Here is a 15,720-nt window from a genome sequence, read left to right on the forward strand (position 1 = left end):
ATCAGGGATTCTTCCTTGTGGTGTTCAAATTTTGTACCTTCGGTTCATGATTCGGTTATAATCGTTGGGTTGGGGTTTGTTATTTATACCTATGGTTCGCGTTTCACTTATGTATGTTGGGGTTTGTTACTATTACAATTATTAATCAAAGTTATTATATCAAACACATATTATTTATTATTTCAACCATTATCATGTTTCTTAGACTTTGGGCTTTACTCATTTTGTAGGCTTAAAAATACATTAGAAGCCATTGGACTATACGGCCCAATGTTGAGTTTTGGATGCAACTCCCCATACAAACCCGATTTAGCAAGGTCACCCTTCCAACGGACAACACGTGGCTGCGTACCGAAAAACGACCCTCCCTTTTTACACCCTTGACATATATTGGGCCTCCCTTTTTACAAGCAGTCCAAATACTTGAGCAAGATAGCTTCCTTCCTTCTTCAGCTATTCTTCTTGGAGATAGGAATTTTGTAACCAACATTCTTGCCCAAGGGGATTCCTGTTCATTGGCCAGCCTCCAGCATAGTTTAGCAAGAATAGCTTGGTTTCTATGCTTCATATTGTAGAGTCCCAGTCCTCCCACAGCAGAGTATTATATGCAATGTCATGCTCTTCCCACCAAGGTCTGTGATGCAATAGATAAAATAATGAGAGACTTCTTATGGGGATCAACAGAAGAAAAGAAAAAGATGTATATGGTAAATTGGCACGTTGTCTCTCTGCCTAAAGAGTCTATTTGAATTCTTACCGATATAGAATTATTTTTCCCATATTATTAAAAAAAAAAAAAAAAAAAGCACGTATGAATAGGCCACTTAAAAAATGACATTGAGACTTTCAACATTAGAATGGACTTTTGCAGTAGCCAATTAAAACCAAGAGAACGCGTAATCCAAACTAGTCATCAAAAAGACTAGAGAGATGCTACGTGCACAATATTTTTACAATATTTTCACAACAAATTACAGGTGATAGTTGTTATTGGTTCAAATTTGAACCTAACACTAAGATTACTTTTTAACCCCAACAATAACAACCAATAACAACTTGCCACTTAGAATTTGTTGTAAAAATGTTGTGGATATATCATTTCTCTAAAAACTAACGTAGAATTCAAGTCAGTCGCCTATATGCACCGCAATTCTCTCTCTCACAAATCAAATTCATCTTTATTCAGACTTTGGCGAAGACTCTTAGAAGTGATACGTCTACAACATTTTCACAATATTTTTACAATAAATTCTAAGTGGCAGGTTGTTATTGGTTGTTATGATTGAGGTAAAAAATTAATCTTTAGTGATAGCTTCAAATTTTGTAAAAATGTTATGGACATAGCATTTAGAATTTCTCTCTCTCATGGCTTACATTGAACGAGGTTCGTTCACATTCTCTCTCTTTTTCTTTGATTAATTCGTGCTTAATTCATAAATCTGATTGCTTTGAGAAACTATTATTTGCTTTTTTGGTCGTTAATTTACTTGTTTGGAATTTTGAAATTAGGGCTTTTTATTATTCGGTTTTGCTGTGATTAATTATGCCTTTTGATGAATTGACTCGTTTGGATTGCTCAATGTCTTTGTTCCTCTGTTCCCAGATTTGTTTTTTGTAATTTTTAAACACACACACACACACACACATATATATATATATATAATTAATTACAAAGTTTGATAGGACCCTTTCGCAGATATGCAACAATTTTGAATTTTAATCTGTAGCTCAGGATCAATGGGAAAATTTTCCAACTTAACTTTGACATGGTTTTGCCTTGAATAAATTTTTTCTAAACTGGAAAAAAAAAAAAAAAATTATGATTTTTTTCACCACTAACCCAAGAATTATGCATAACAGATTGAATTTAAAAAAAAAAAAAAAAAAAAACAAAAAAAGAAGAAGAAAAAAAATCCAACCTCACTCTTAAAATTTTGATTATTTGTTATCTTTATTTCTGGGCTTGTTGATGAGCTGACATGAATTGGCATGCAATGAAATGAGCTGCAACTTGATTTTGAAGAACTTGTGCCAGGATTTATTTAGTTGATGATATGTTGTAACAAGTGGTGTTTGCAATTTGGGATTCGTTTCGTTGCGTGTGATATTCTTGCATTTTTGTGATTTAAAGATGGGAAATTTGATGAATCAGGTTGATTTTGGGCTGATTTGAGCCAAAATCAAGCTCAGAAAATTAATTCTTGTATTGATTAAATTAAGTTATAATGACCCGAAATCTAGTTTAGGCACATCTCTATATGAGCAATTGAGCTGAGTTCGGAAATGACCAACAGATCATTCACAAACCAACGGCGGTTCTTTTTTGCCATGGTTTTCTATTTATTTGTTGGGGGTATTGGAGAGGCATGTGGAATTTGATTTTATTTCTCTCTGTTTTCATCTTTCTCTTTCTCTCTCCCTCTTTTTCCCCTTCTGGGTCTCCTTTTTTCATGCGTGTGACTGATCATTTTCAATAGAAGTTTCTGAGTGTTTCTCAAGAGTCCTTCACTGTACCCACTAGAGAAAGAGAAATATCTTTTTTTAGTTAAATTTCAATTATTTTTCTCTTCTTCAACCTTACTGTCGACATTTGCAAACTTAATTGAACCGGTTCCTTTTTTGGCCTCAGCTTGTATCTTTGTTCTTAATTCTGATTATTCAGTAGTTTTTTAATGATAAGTAATAGGTGTAATTTCATTAATCATATCAAATAGAATCTTTGTGAGTTCATGATGATGAACACAAAGGAACTGAGAGTACAAAAAAATCATATAGGAAGTCTAAGAGAAGCTAAAAACTCAATAGTGGATGTAAAATCAGTGAAACCCCATCTCCTTGACCAATCAAAAAGAGGGCTTTGAAGCATATACTTTTAATGATCCAAGGAGCTTTCAGTGTTCTCAAACGAACGGCAATTTTGTTCTATCCAAACAATCCCATCAAGTAGCCTGGAAGTAAGTTTCAAATATCCAAACCATGCTTCCCAAATCAATTCCTCCAACAAAATAATAAGCTCATTACCAACTCAGGCATGACCCATTGGATCCCAAAAATCTGAAGCACATCCCTCCACAAAGCATTGGCAACATCGCAATGCAGTAAAAAATGATCCACTGATTCACCCGCTCTACAACACATACTATTCATTAGTTAAGTAAGACCTATGTTTTAATTTTCATATTAATACTACTTTAGTTTTTTATTTTCTATTTAGATTTAAGCTTGAAATCTTCTTCTTCTTGAGAATTCTTGAATTTTCAAGGTGTTTTGGACAAGGACCAATGATCCAGTAGCTTTAACAATGTCTGCTAATTGAGGAAAAAAAAAGGTCCAATGATCCAATCTTTTTAACAATGTTTCTAATTGAGAAAAAGTAAACATCTTTGTTTCAGTTGTGTTGTTTGAGTAGTTATAGCTAGCTTCCTGCATATGTTCTTCTGTTTCCTGTTTTGTGTGTAATTTCCAATCTAAATAGTAGTTAACAAAATTATGTTTGTATATTTAGTCCGCAAACTTGTTCCTATGTCTTTATAACCAATTAAATTTGTGATCCATGACTCTTAAGTATCTTAATATATTTCTATCTCATCATTTGTTTTGCACAATGATTCAAGGATGCTTGTGATGATTGATTAGAACTTTTAATTGTTGCCTATATTTTGATACTTTCATAATGGGGTGAAGCAGGTGGTGAGTGTGATGTGACATAGACTCAGGGACGGACCTAGGAATTCAAGCTAGGGGGGCGAAGATAAGAAAAAAAAATTTCAAGTAAAGAAAATACTAGAATCCAAGAAATATGCATGATGCATTTAATTATAAATTTAGTATTTCTCAATTTTCAATTTATAAATTTATCTAATTTCAAATTAGATGTTATACCATTATGAGTTAATAATAGGTGCAAGTGTATCACTGTTATTTTAATAAATTTGTGTGACAATTTATTATATTATATGATTTATCTTTGCCTTTCTTTTCTTTTTTTCTTTTTCTTTTTTTTTTTGTCACTATGATTTTATTGTACACTACCAACAAACACTTTACCATTTTTATTCCTTGAAAGTTGAATCACTTTTCCTATTGCTGTAACTTGTCCCTATTTTATTGCCCAACTACCGCACAGATACTCTCTCTCTCTCTCTCTCTCATATAAGAAAGATAGTCACAAACATAGAGTCACAATTCACAAAGACACAAACACAGTCACAAAGCCAAAAAGCCAAAAAAAAAAATATAAATAAATAACACAAGCACAGATTCACTAAAACACAAACACCACAAGCACAGATTCACTAAAACACAAACACCACAAGCATAGATTCTGAGATTTTGAAGGATAGATTAAACACTTGAGTGTGAAGGCTAGAGTAGATCAAAGCCAGCAGCGGCGTCATGGCAAGATGCGTGTCGCGTGGGTTTGCAAAATGGGTCTTGTGTGGTGGCGGCGTCATGGCATGGGCAGCAGCAACAAGCTCTCGCATTGCATTTTGGCGACTTCACTCACGGCGGGGGCAACGACAGAGTCTCTCTCAGTCTCTCACCCCTCACTCTCTCTGTCTTGCCTCTTAGCCCTTAGGTTTTCTTTTCTTTTTTTCTTTTGTTTTTCCATTTGGAGACTGGAGTCTTCTATGCTAGGTTTACATTTTTGAACTTACCCTTTTTTTTTACATGTGGGCTGGCCAGCTGAGTTTTGGACTGCTGAGTTTTGCACGTGGGCTAGCTGGCTGGGTTAATGCCAATGGTTTACAAATTTGGAGGGGCCCTAGCTAAAAGTAAGGGGGTCCAAGTTTTTTTTTGAAAATTAACCTACTAAAAAAAAAATGGGCCAAGGGGCCTGGGCCCCCACCTGTGTCTATCCCTAGATAAACTAATGCTATTTTTAGAGTAGTGATATTGATGTTTTGGTTTTTTAAAATTATTTTAAAAAAATGATATTGATGTATTTTTTTTTATTAAATCATATAGATGGATTGGTTTTTCCTCTCCAAGTGTTTTAGAATCAAATTTTTTCGATGTCATTGATCCTTGATGAAGTTCATTTTTACTCCAACCATCTCAAATTTTTTGATCCTTTATTCCATTTTGGGATGTGTCAAAATGTAGTCTTCTTTGAAAAGTCAACAAATTAATTTTCAAACTTACCCTTTACTTTACATAAAATAGCAATCCATTCTTTCACTAAAATTTAAATTAATGAGGGTAGTTTAGAAAATTGATACATTTTTAACCTAAAGACAACTCATTAAATGATGTTTTCTTAAAAAAGATGAATTTTCTAAACTAAACCAATGATGTGGGTGGAGGTAGTAATATTATTTGATAAATGCCATTTGACAATCAGGTGAACAGCAAATGATATAAAGTTCAAAAACAACATTTTCCATAGTTTTCCTGTACTTTACAAAATATATTCAGCCATCATCAAAATTAAGTTCAAGTTGAATTAAAAAAATAAAAATAAAAGCCCAATAGGTAAAGACCAAATGGTACTAGAATGGCAATTGTGACATAATCATCATCATCATAATAGCCTCACTCTCCTTGAATAAGATTACGCTGTGAACTAGAACTTGATCTCATGTTGAATCTTTCTTCTTCAACTCTAGCAGCTCTAGCACTCCCAGTCAACCACTCTCTGTGGTCCCTTAGATATTTTTAATGTCTTCTAGAATTTGTAATGAGGATTGAGGGGTGGCCTTGTCTATTGTATCACACCATATGATTGGTCTTTGTATGACAAATCAAGAGCCCAAATGGCATTAGATAAATAAAATAAAAATAAAAATAAAAAAGTCTCGCTTTTTTTGCACATTAAAAATGCGCAATAAGCGTGCTTTTCCAAAGGTGCTTTGCTTTAGGTGCAAAAAGCGCTCAAGGCTTGGCACTTTTGAGTGTGCTTTTGCCTATGCAACTCTCTACCACTGCCCTACTTTATGTTGTCACAATGGGCAGTTTGACCTATTCTGTTACAAAAGTTGATCATTGGGATGCTGAAATCACTAAAATGTGTTCTGCAATGTAATGTTAGACTGAAATTACCAACTTTTGTTGCATATTGTTATAAGATGCTTTTGTGATTTGGTGTCATGGTTGATTGAATACTTTTGTGGGTTGAATATTGCCTCTGGTGTCACCAAATTTGACATGTCTTGCTCTAGTTTAATTTTTGATAATATAAACTCAATTCCTGTTGAGGCCAAAAGAAAAGACTGTAGATGTATTCGTTCCTCTTTATTATTACCATGAGCAAGATTTAACCAAGATTTGGCGCACACACTTGTTCAGGTGTTGTGAAATCCAAGCGATCAATGGAAGCTCAGGACAATCACCGACTTCTTCTGAGCCATTCTTAACTACATACGCGTGTTTTTTACGACTATGTTATCGGTAATTCTTAGACTTTCCTCGTCTTCTCTACTATGATATATGTACTAGCTTTGAATTATCAAATTGGTACTTGATCTATTAGAAAAATTTATGTTCTTAATGCTTACATGCCTGAGATGGAGAAGTCAGATGCTTACAGGAAAGGCTCTGGTGGTGGCCCGGGGGGGCAGGAGGTGGATCATCTGGCAGTGGTCCACGTGGGCCGCCCCGTGGATTAGACAATGTTCGTGGACTTGACAGTGTTCGAGGGGACCATAGTAAGTTAATTTTGCCCACCTTATTTATTTTGATTATTAACTTTTTTTTTATTTAAAAAAAAAAAAAAAAATCAAGGGATAGCACACACGTCTTGATAGTTGATCTTATGAAGAAGAGATCACTAGTTTGAATCTCCCCTTGGGAGCCAAAACTCACTTATTAAAAAAGAGAATCCAACTTTATTTTTTCAACTTTATTGAATTATTTTAGCCTCATGTGGATTTGTGGTTAATTATATATACTTGGTGACAGTATTCAGTTTTGATTTTAGCCTCCCAATCCTATAGGTTTTGCTTTCATGTGTTTCAGTTTCATGGCTTCTTTTTTTTTTTTTTTTTTTTTTTTTTTTGCCTAACTAGGATTTATGGTTTCATGATTGGGCTATATTTTATATTACCTCATGTATTGTTTTCATAAACTGCTAATTCATGGTCAACTAGAATGTTTTTATTGTGAAGTGAATGTGACAGTGGTTTTGGGTTTTGAAGGTTTTCTGTTTTACTATGATATGGACATTAGCAAAAGATTTTTAAGTTTATTTTGAGAGTGATGTTATGGTTAGCTCAAAAACCCTTTAATGTTTGTATTGCCCTAAATTTATATGTAGGTTATTCATTGTCTCCATTGTGAATGATGAATTTCATTAAATGTCTTTCTTATATTTGGAGGTTTTTGAAATTAAGAAAAAAAATTAACAGTTTGGAGAGTTGACCCTTTTTTTTTTTTTTTTTTACTTGAATGAATTGACAGCAGATTTCAATGTGGTAGTTATAATACACTATTTGATGTGCAATATGCATTTTTTGGCAAAAATGTTGTTGTGTTGGGGGGTTGCCATTCTTCATTACTAGGAGTTTTAAAATCTGTTATCAATTCATCATAGCTTTCATGATGTTGAATAATAATTGGTATTTGGTAGTTGATTTCATGCTTTGAATTTCTAATTTGTTAATGCCCTATTTTTTTTTTTTTTAATATAAAATGTTTAGTTTTGTCTTTTCCTTTTTTTTTTTTTTTTTTGTAAATCTTGATGAGTTTTTGTAATTGAAACCCTCATTGGAGAATGTTATTCATGCTGTTCATTCTGTTTGTTTTTAAGGTTGAGAGATGCAAATAAGATGCTTAGTGAAGTGCAAAACAGGAATTCTAGGAAGACCTCCCTGGATAGTGAGCATATGTGGAATAGCTGAGGCCCTATCAATGTTGGTGGGGCATCACACAATCACTATAAATATATATAAAGGGCATTTTATAAATTTAGTTACTATTTAAATACTTTGAACCAGATTCTCATGTTGTAGTTGCTTTAAGGTTAGAATTATTAGATACATATGTTTGATCGTTAGATATTCCCCTTTTTTTTGGTAAACAATTTCAACACCATGCTGTTGTTGATTAGTCATAAATTTAATTAAGCTATTTGTATGTTAGTGAGAAGAACATATATTTTCATGTTCTATGGTTCCATTAGATGCTTTGTACTTTGGAGATATGTTTGCATACGAAAGAAGGCGTTACTCTACAATTCTACCAAATTACTCTCAGTTCTTGATCCGCACAACTTTTTGTCTTCCTCGCTCATTTTTAAGGGTTTTAATCATTCAATATAATGTTGTGAAATAAATATCATTGTTCTTTAAATTTAAGGTAGTTGTGAATTTCCAAGTTCTTCATCATGATAATATTCGACATCATTTTCACTGTCCTCACATATGTGCAGTTCTATTTTTTGGTTCAATTTCAAAGAAATAAAAACTAATTGTTTACCCGTGCATGTTTTATGTTTAATTTAATTATTATTTCATCTCAAGTTTACCATTGTTTTTATTACTTCTTTATCTAATTTTTATGGGTATATAGAATTTGTACTTTATCAAAGAATGATGTTTTTTTATTTTTTAATAATAAATTTGATAAGAATCTTCTTTAAGAGCAGCATCTAGATTTTTGAGGGGTTTTGTTTGATTCTTTGTTTGGTTGTAGACCCCCGCTTCTTTTCTAGTGTCCTCCTTCTGCAACCTTGGCTTCGTTGTTTATCTACAACTTTTATTTGTTAGTTATGGTAAGGTTTGTATTTTAAATTTTGGTATAACCATGGAAGCTAAGATTCGTTCCTACTACTGACTTTTATTTTCTGTTTTCTGCCATGCACAGCGAAGGACTGAACCTATAAAGTTTAGAAGCTGTCTACAAATTCCAGCAATAGCAAATTGAAAAGGTAGAGCTGTGTTATTTTTCTTCCATATCTATTTTTGAAGCATATTTTGAGAGACTTCACTGTGATCCAAGCTGATATATTGATTATTGAATCTAATAGGCAAATAGTGGTTTAAACTTTGTGTTTTTGATGAATTTGGGGATACCCAAATTATATACTTTTAAAATTTGATGATTTATCTACACAAATCTAATGGACTATTCTGTGCATTGTTATAGATCTTGACTCAATATTGTTCAAAATCCTAGATTCCTTGATGTGTGCTCTAGCAAATTTTCATTTGAAAGTTAGATTACTTTGAAATTTTCATAGGATTTATCAAGATGTTCAAATTTATTATCTATGTCCCTTCCCATTTCGCATTTTTTTATTTTTCTTTTTTTTTTTTGGGTGAATGATCTTAATCTATGTAGTAGATTGCATTGCATTGTTATTAACTACAAGTATTTTTTACATGGGCTACCAGTGGACTCTGATTATCACAATTGGGTATTATCTGAGTTTTCTTATAAACACTCTTTCTTTTTGTATCATTATGTGCATGTTTGTATTTTTTGTTTTAATAATAATTTTGGTTTGGTTAATAAGAAAGTGTAGGGATAAGTTTTGGATTTTTATTTAGTATGTTTGGGATTCAAGCATCTTTATATTGTTGTTTGGGATAAAGTTTAACAGGGAAGGTGAAGGCTTAGTGTGCTAGGATAATGCCTTTGAGAAGAGGTGATGGATTCCTAAAAAAGATGAGAAGCTTACAGTTTACAACTTTACATTAAGCAACATGGCATTTGGAATTGGAGTCAGAATCCAAAACCTTATGGTGGGAAACATGTAAATGTTCAATTTCAATGAATAAAAACTCAAGTCATAAATTTTTCATGGTTGTTTGCAGTTGTTCCTCTGAATGATTATTTGATTTGAAGTTTTCTTTCATTCTTTTCTTCTAGGTTTGGTAAGGTTTGGGAAGAGTCATTCACTTTTCCAAAAAAGGTCTGGGAAGAGTTGTAGACTTTGTTGGATGAATTATGTGGAAACTTTTGGAAATAAGAGGAAACTATACTCAAGCTTTATAAAGCTTTATTCATATGAAAACTATTTTATCAAATTTAGTTTGTTAAATTCTGATTAAGATGAATGGCTAATTCAAAACAATTACACTTATTTTTTATTTGTTCCTTTTAAATGTTGCTACACACAATATATTTATATAATGATTGCTGCATCATTATTATGTGATAAAAGTCTTTCCATGTATCATTTGGCTGCCACATCTATAAAACCCTAAAACTTAATACCACATGCAGAACATATATAAACTTCAACATCAATGATGTGCCAGTGGTGATTAAAAGCTTGCAAGGTGTTCCATAATTATTATGAAGTGAGAAAAAACTTGGTAAAATTGTTGATGTCTGTTTAGGTTTTGTGCAAACACGATTTTTACTTGATACCACTTGCTGAAAACTCACTTCAAATTGCTGATGTATAGGATTAAAATAAAGGAGGAGCATACTTGGTTCTAAACTATCTGATGGAATGCTCTCATGATAGCTCTTGCAGTTGCTATTGGCTTGCAAGAATGAATGGGAGGACTGCCTTTGTTATTGCAGTGGTTTATCTTGAATTGGCTTGAGTTTTCACTTTTTATTTTATTTTTCAAATATTATTAAAACTATTATAGTTCATGTAAAATTAAAATGTTTTAATATATAAACTATACTTTTATAAGATTACGGGTTAGTGACTAGTTTTTCTAATAAAAATGCATTTCTATACCACCAGGTTCCTTACCCGCATGTGGTTCTTGCTGTGGTTAAGCATCCAAGTTATCTGTTGTGCATTTGTGATATTGTGAGATCTCCAATGGTGTGCTTTGAAATGTGTAAGGAATTGGGAACCCCCACCCCCAAAAAATAGTGAGGAACTGAAATTGTGTAATATGGTTATGTCAATAGATTTCTCAAGAAAAAAAAGGTTTCTCAAGTCGTTAAATAAACCACCATGTTGTTGATGATGATGATGTTGTTGTTGTTGTTGTTTAACTTTACGTAAACAAGCCTTAGAGGGCGTTTAGAACTCTAGCATCAATCCTCATTATACAAAAATCAGTGAAGGATCTCATGAGCAACTCTAGATCAGCGGACACAGCTTCTATGGTCCATTCATTCTTTCACCTCCTGAGCAGAAGTTACAAACCATCATTTTACATTTTTATTGAAAAGAATCATCACCATTGTTATTCCCTTATGCATCAAATACAGTGCTTCTCTCAAAGCAAGACATACAGTTTTAAGTTTTAGAAAAAGTCATTAGTTATAAAAGCCTGCTAAGATCCTGTTGTCAGTCTTTACAAATAAAGCAAGAGCCCTTCCACTTTGATTTACTAGTGCCCCAGCTTCTATCAAAATTAAAACCTGCCATTTTTTACCTTGCCACGTTTGGTGTACCACCTCAAACTTGCTCCTGTCAATGGTTGTATTTTGCCTTAATCCCCATACCTCCGTGAATTTGTACAGCACGTGTTTACTGCTATTAACAAACTAAACATCATTTACTACCATAAGCATAACAGCTTCATATGCTGTTTTTATCTGAAAATTGTGATTTACAGACAAATCTGACCAGTTGTTAGGAATGCTCAAATCTCATTCCAACCAGCTTAATAATTGACTTTAGTTCTAAAGACTCAATTCTTCTGGCAAGCTCTGTCCTAACTACACAGCTCGAGTCAGGCTACAAAACATGAATAGATGATGCACGGTTTCATCAATAGCATTGCACAAAGAACAAGGTGTATCAACAAGCAAATGTCTCCTCTGTAATTCAATCCTTACAGTGAGTTCATTTAAAATTTTCCACAAATATATTAGTTTTTAAAGAAGTTTAAGTTGCCACATCGTACATCTCTCACTCGTTGATGTGTAATTTTGGGTTTCAATGGTGATGGTTGAGGGGATTGGAGTGGCAACACAGAGTGGTCACAGAGTGGATATTGGATGGTTTTTTTTTAAATAAAAATAAAAATTAGTAAAGTGGGAGGAAACTGAAAGATTCAGTTGAAAGGAAAATTTTCTAATGGACTTGCTACACCATGTCATCTTTCACCCTATTCCAATATCTATCCTTCGAAGCAGCAGTGGAAACCTCTGTGGGAAAACTTGAACAAATGATGATCCACACAACAAAGAGCAACATATCTACAATACTTAGGTGGGGTTTGGATCCAAGTTGCGTGTCTGCGTTTTCTTATTTGCGCATTTTTTTTTTTTTTTTTTTCAGCTGCAGATTTTGACTTTTCTCCCATGGACAGTGCACCTATGCACTGTTCACAGAATCCACAAACTCCACTTTTTAGCCACTTTTTCATTAAAAATGGATCCCGCGGTACTATTCACACATTTAAAAATTATTTTGCTACAGTGTTTTCAGTTTCAACAAAATAAGTTCTATCCGAACGGACCTTTAGAATCACTAGCATATATCCAATGAGAAAACCTAAATAAGTTGAAAAACATGACACACTTGATGAACAACCCTCCGTGTGAATGAGAGGAAGAAGCCAAAATGTATTAGGTTTTAATGGACTAAACTAATACTTTAACAAGTAGAGGGTAGAGACGTTCTCATTGTGAGCACTCAAAATTTGGAGCAATCAGAGTATATAATGTTGCATATCATTCTATTTAATCAAACAATTAAAAGGGATTAACTTTTTACATTTTATTGTATGATCATATTTACTTATCAAAATTGTGTTGTAGAAATATTATGGTGTGTTTTTAATTTAAAGAACTAAAATTTGGGAGAAATTACACTTTACTACTCTAAACTATACCATAAATTACACTTTGCATCCTAAATTATTGGAATGCATGTTTTGTATCATAAACTATGACTCTTATTACACTTTGCACCCTGATATTAATTTTACTGTTGTGTTAGAAGGAAATCTCAATCACATGACTCGCATATGTGTATTACTTAAGTGGCACAAAGTTAAAAGACCAAAACCCCCCCTTTCCCAATCAATTAAAAACAAAAACTTCGTTCTTTATTTTTACCTCTCTCTCTCTCTCTCTCTCCAACCAAAACCTGTGAAACCCTAAATCCCCAAAACAAAATCATCAATGGCACCAACACTGCTCCACTACCGCTCTCCCTCCATGACATTTTGGTTATTTGGCTCCTTTAAACTAAAAAATATTTCAAGATGGCTGGTCCAATTTTTTTAAAAAAATAATGATGATGGAAATCCTCATCAATAGAACAAAACATGGTCCCAAGTAAATATATCGATAAATTTCGCCATCAGAGCACTTATGAAATGTTATACTACATAGAGGTAATGATGCGAACTTCAATCGACACGCTTTGAGATCCAACAAATAATATTGGAATATTTGCCCAAGAAAGCTAAAATTCAAATTTTGATAGAAATCCTAACCCAACGTTTATAAATGAAACGCAAATCAAAGGTATAAGTAATAGACCTCAACCCAATGATTATAACAGAATTGTGAACCGAAGGTATAAAATTTGAACGTCACAAAGAAGAATCCATGATAAGCTCAAAGTTCTTGAAGAACCAAAACAAGAAGCAAAATCCCACGTTTTTTTTTTTCTTCTGATATTTATTCAATAATCCTCCATTACAATGAGTGCATGCTATTTATAAGACATGACTGAAAAAAGGAAAAATATAAAAAAATGTACTAAATAATAAAAGCCTAAATTAAAGTTGATTTGATCTGAAATAGCATCTCCAAAATAGGAAAATAGCTAAAAAAACGTTCTAAATAATAGAAGCTTAAAATTAAGGTGGATTTGGTCTGAAATTAGCAGCTCCAGAATATGAAAAATATCTATTAATTGGTATGGAGCTGGAAAATCAATCAGCCATTAATCCACCATAAATCATGCCCAATTAAGCCAAATCAGCCCTCAATAGCTTGGGTTAAATTTATTACGCATTCGTCTTCCTTTGGGCCAAGCTTAGAATGTCTTGTGTTAGAATCATCCCAAATCTCTTGAATCAGCCCTTAAGTGCTTCTTTGATCTTCTTGGATCTTGCTCTAGTAATTGGCCAAATTGAAACATGCAATGGATCCTTTAATGCTTGTTGATTCTCATCATTCTCCCTCTCTTCAAACGGATTCATCCTCGAATCGTCACCTACATCAAAAGGAGAAAGATCAGCAACATTAAATGTAGCACTAATGTTATACTCACCTAGAAGATCCAACTTGTATGCATTATCATTGAATTCTCGTAAGGACTTGAAATGGACCATCCCCTTGTTAGGATTAGTGTCCTTAAATCCTATTGTATGATACTATGTATGATATTAAGTATGACTTAATATTGTAATTGATAAAATTGTTTTATTCTTATCTAAAATAATGGTAACATGAATATTTGGACATTATCATGTAGTTCATGAGATGCATAGTATGTGATTTATGTGAAAAGTTACAGAAGATATAAATTACAAGTTCTTTGTAAACTCATAATTATAGTTCGTAATCAGTGATAAAATTGGGTATTTCATCTACGAAGACTATAACATATTAACTAAGATGATTTGTTTTGATCATGGAAGTTGTGACTTCTAGTTGATATGTTGATATGTTTTAAGAGTTAAGACATATTGAACTGGACCGCTGTGAGATTTATTATTCTCCTAACGACTGTCAAATGAATAATAAATCTCACGACTCCTATTTGCATGAACTCTTAATCTTGAGAGAATGATGGACCTGATCATGAGGTGTAGGTTGCTTTGATATATCAAGAATGAGATCTAAAATAACGGTCAAAACCTCAGTATGTTGAGCAGCCACATTTAATGTTGATGGAACATATATTCTCAAGATAGAATTCATAGTCTCTTAACGGAGATACAAAATATTCCCTTGAGATAAGTTTAATGGGTTTGTTATTCAGAATGTTAGGCCTAACTACTTTAGTAAATAGTTACTAAAGTATATATTTATGAAATTGGATTTCATAAATATATGATGAATAACTTAAAGAATTAAACCGGGTACTCAAGGATTAAGATGTAGTAATTTACAAAGTGGCAGTCTACATTCATGATTTTGTATTATTACGAATATTTTATGAAGGGGTTGCATGTACAATAAAGTCTTGAGATATAATTTATTAATAAGGCCTAGAGTGCAATTATATTTATATAGTGGTATTAAATATAATTAATGGTAACATTGGACTTGTCAAGAGTTAACAAAAAAGCACAAAACCCATTGAAGTTAGTGTCTTATTTATTCCCTTTTGGTCCCACTCCAAGCCACGTATTAAAGCCCAATTGGAAAGGCCCAAAAGGCTAGCCCAATTAGATAATCAGTTATAAAGAGAGAAACATACAAAATTTTTGTAAGAAAATGAAATGATGTATGTGAGTGTTGGACACTCTCTCATTCTCCTTTGAAAAAATTCATAAAAATTGATTGAGAGACCAGACTTCTTGGGCGTTAGTGGAATTGGAGTGAAGATTAAAGGTGTTCTCAAGAACTTCTAATCTTTGGTTTTTAAATTTCACCACACCAAGGTACACTCTCTTATTTTTATATTCTAAAATTTACATAAAACATATTATCAATAATGAATGAAGTAGATCCGTTATTTTTCCGCTGCGTATATGCATATTTCCATCACCCCTCTAGGATGTATCTTAGATTGCCTACGGGCTAGAAATCATTCCTTTCTCCTATGCACCCAAACCCAATCACTTGGTTCAAAGAGGACTTGTCGACAACCCTTGTTGGCTTTGGTCCCATATTGCTCATTTTTCTTTTCTATATGTTGCCGTACACTTTCATGGAGTTTCTTCACCATCT

The 15,720-nt window shown here is 33.0% G+C and overlaps 1 pseudogene across 1 annotated transcript; it reads left to right on the forward strand.

The window, feature by feature from the left end:
* The first annotated feature begins 1,365 nt into the window (after positions 1 to 1,365).
* On the forward strand, positions 1,366 to 10,873 carry LOC115987861 (annotated as a pseudogene). Its single transcript, XR_004091239.1, has 4 exons — positions 1,366 to 1,384; positions 6,289 to 6,390; positions 6,507 to 6,647; positions 10,646 to 10,873. The product of XR_004091239.1 is annotated as a selenoprotein K-like (transcript).
* The last annotated feature ends 4,847 nt before the right edge of the window (positions 10,874 to 15,720 follow it).

The sequence above is a fragment of the Quercus lobata genome, chromosome 4 (genome assembly GCF_001633185.2).
Source record: "Quercus lobata isolate SW786 chromosome 4, ValleyOak3.0 Primary Assembly, whole genome shotgun sequence".
Lineage (NCBI taxonomy): Eukaryota > Viridiplantae > Streptophyta > Magnoliopsida > Fagales > Fagaceae > Quercus > Quercus lobata.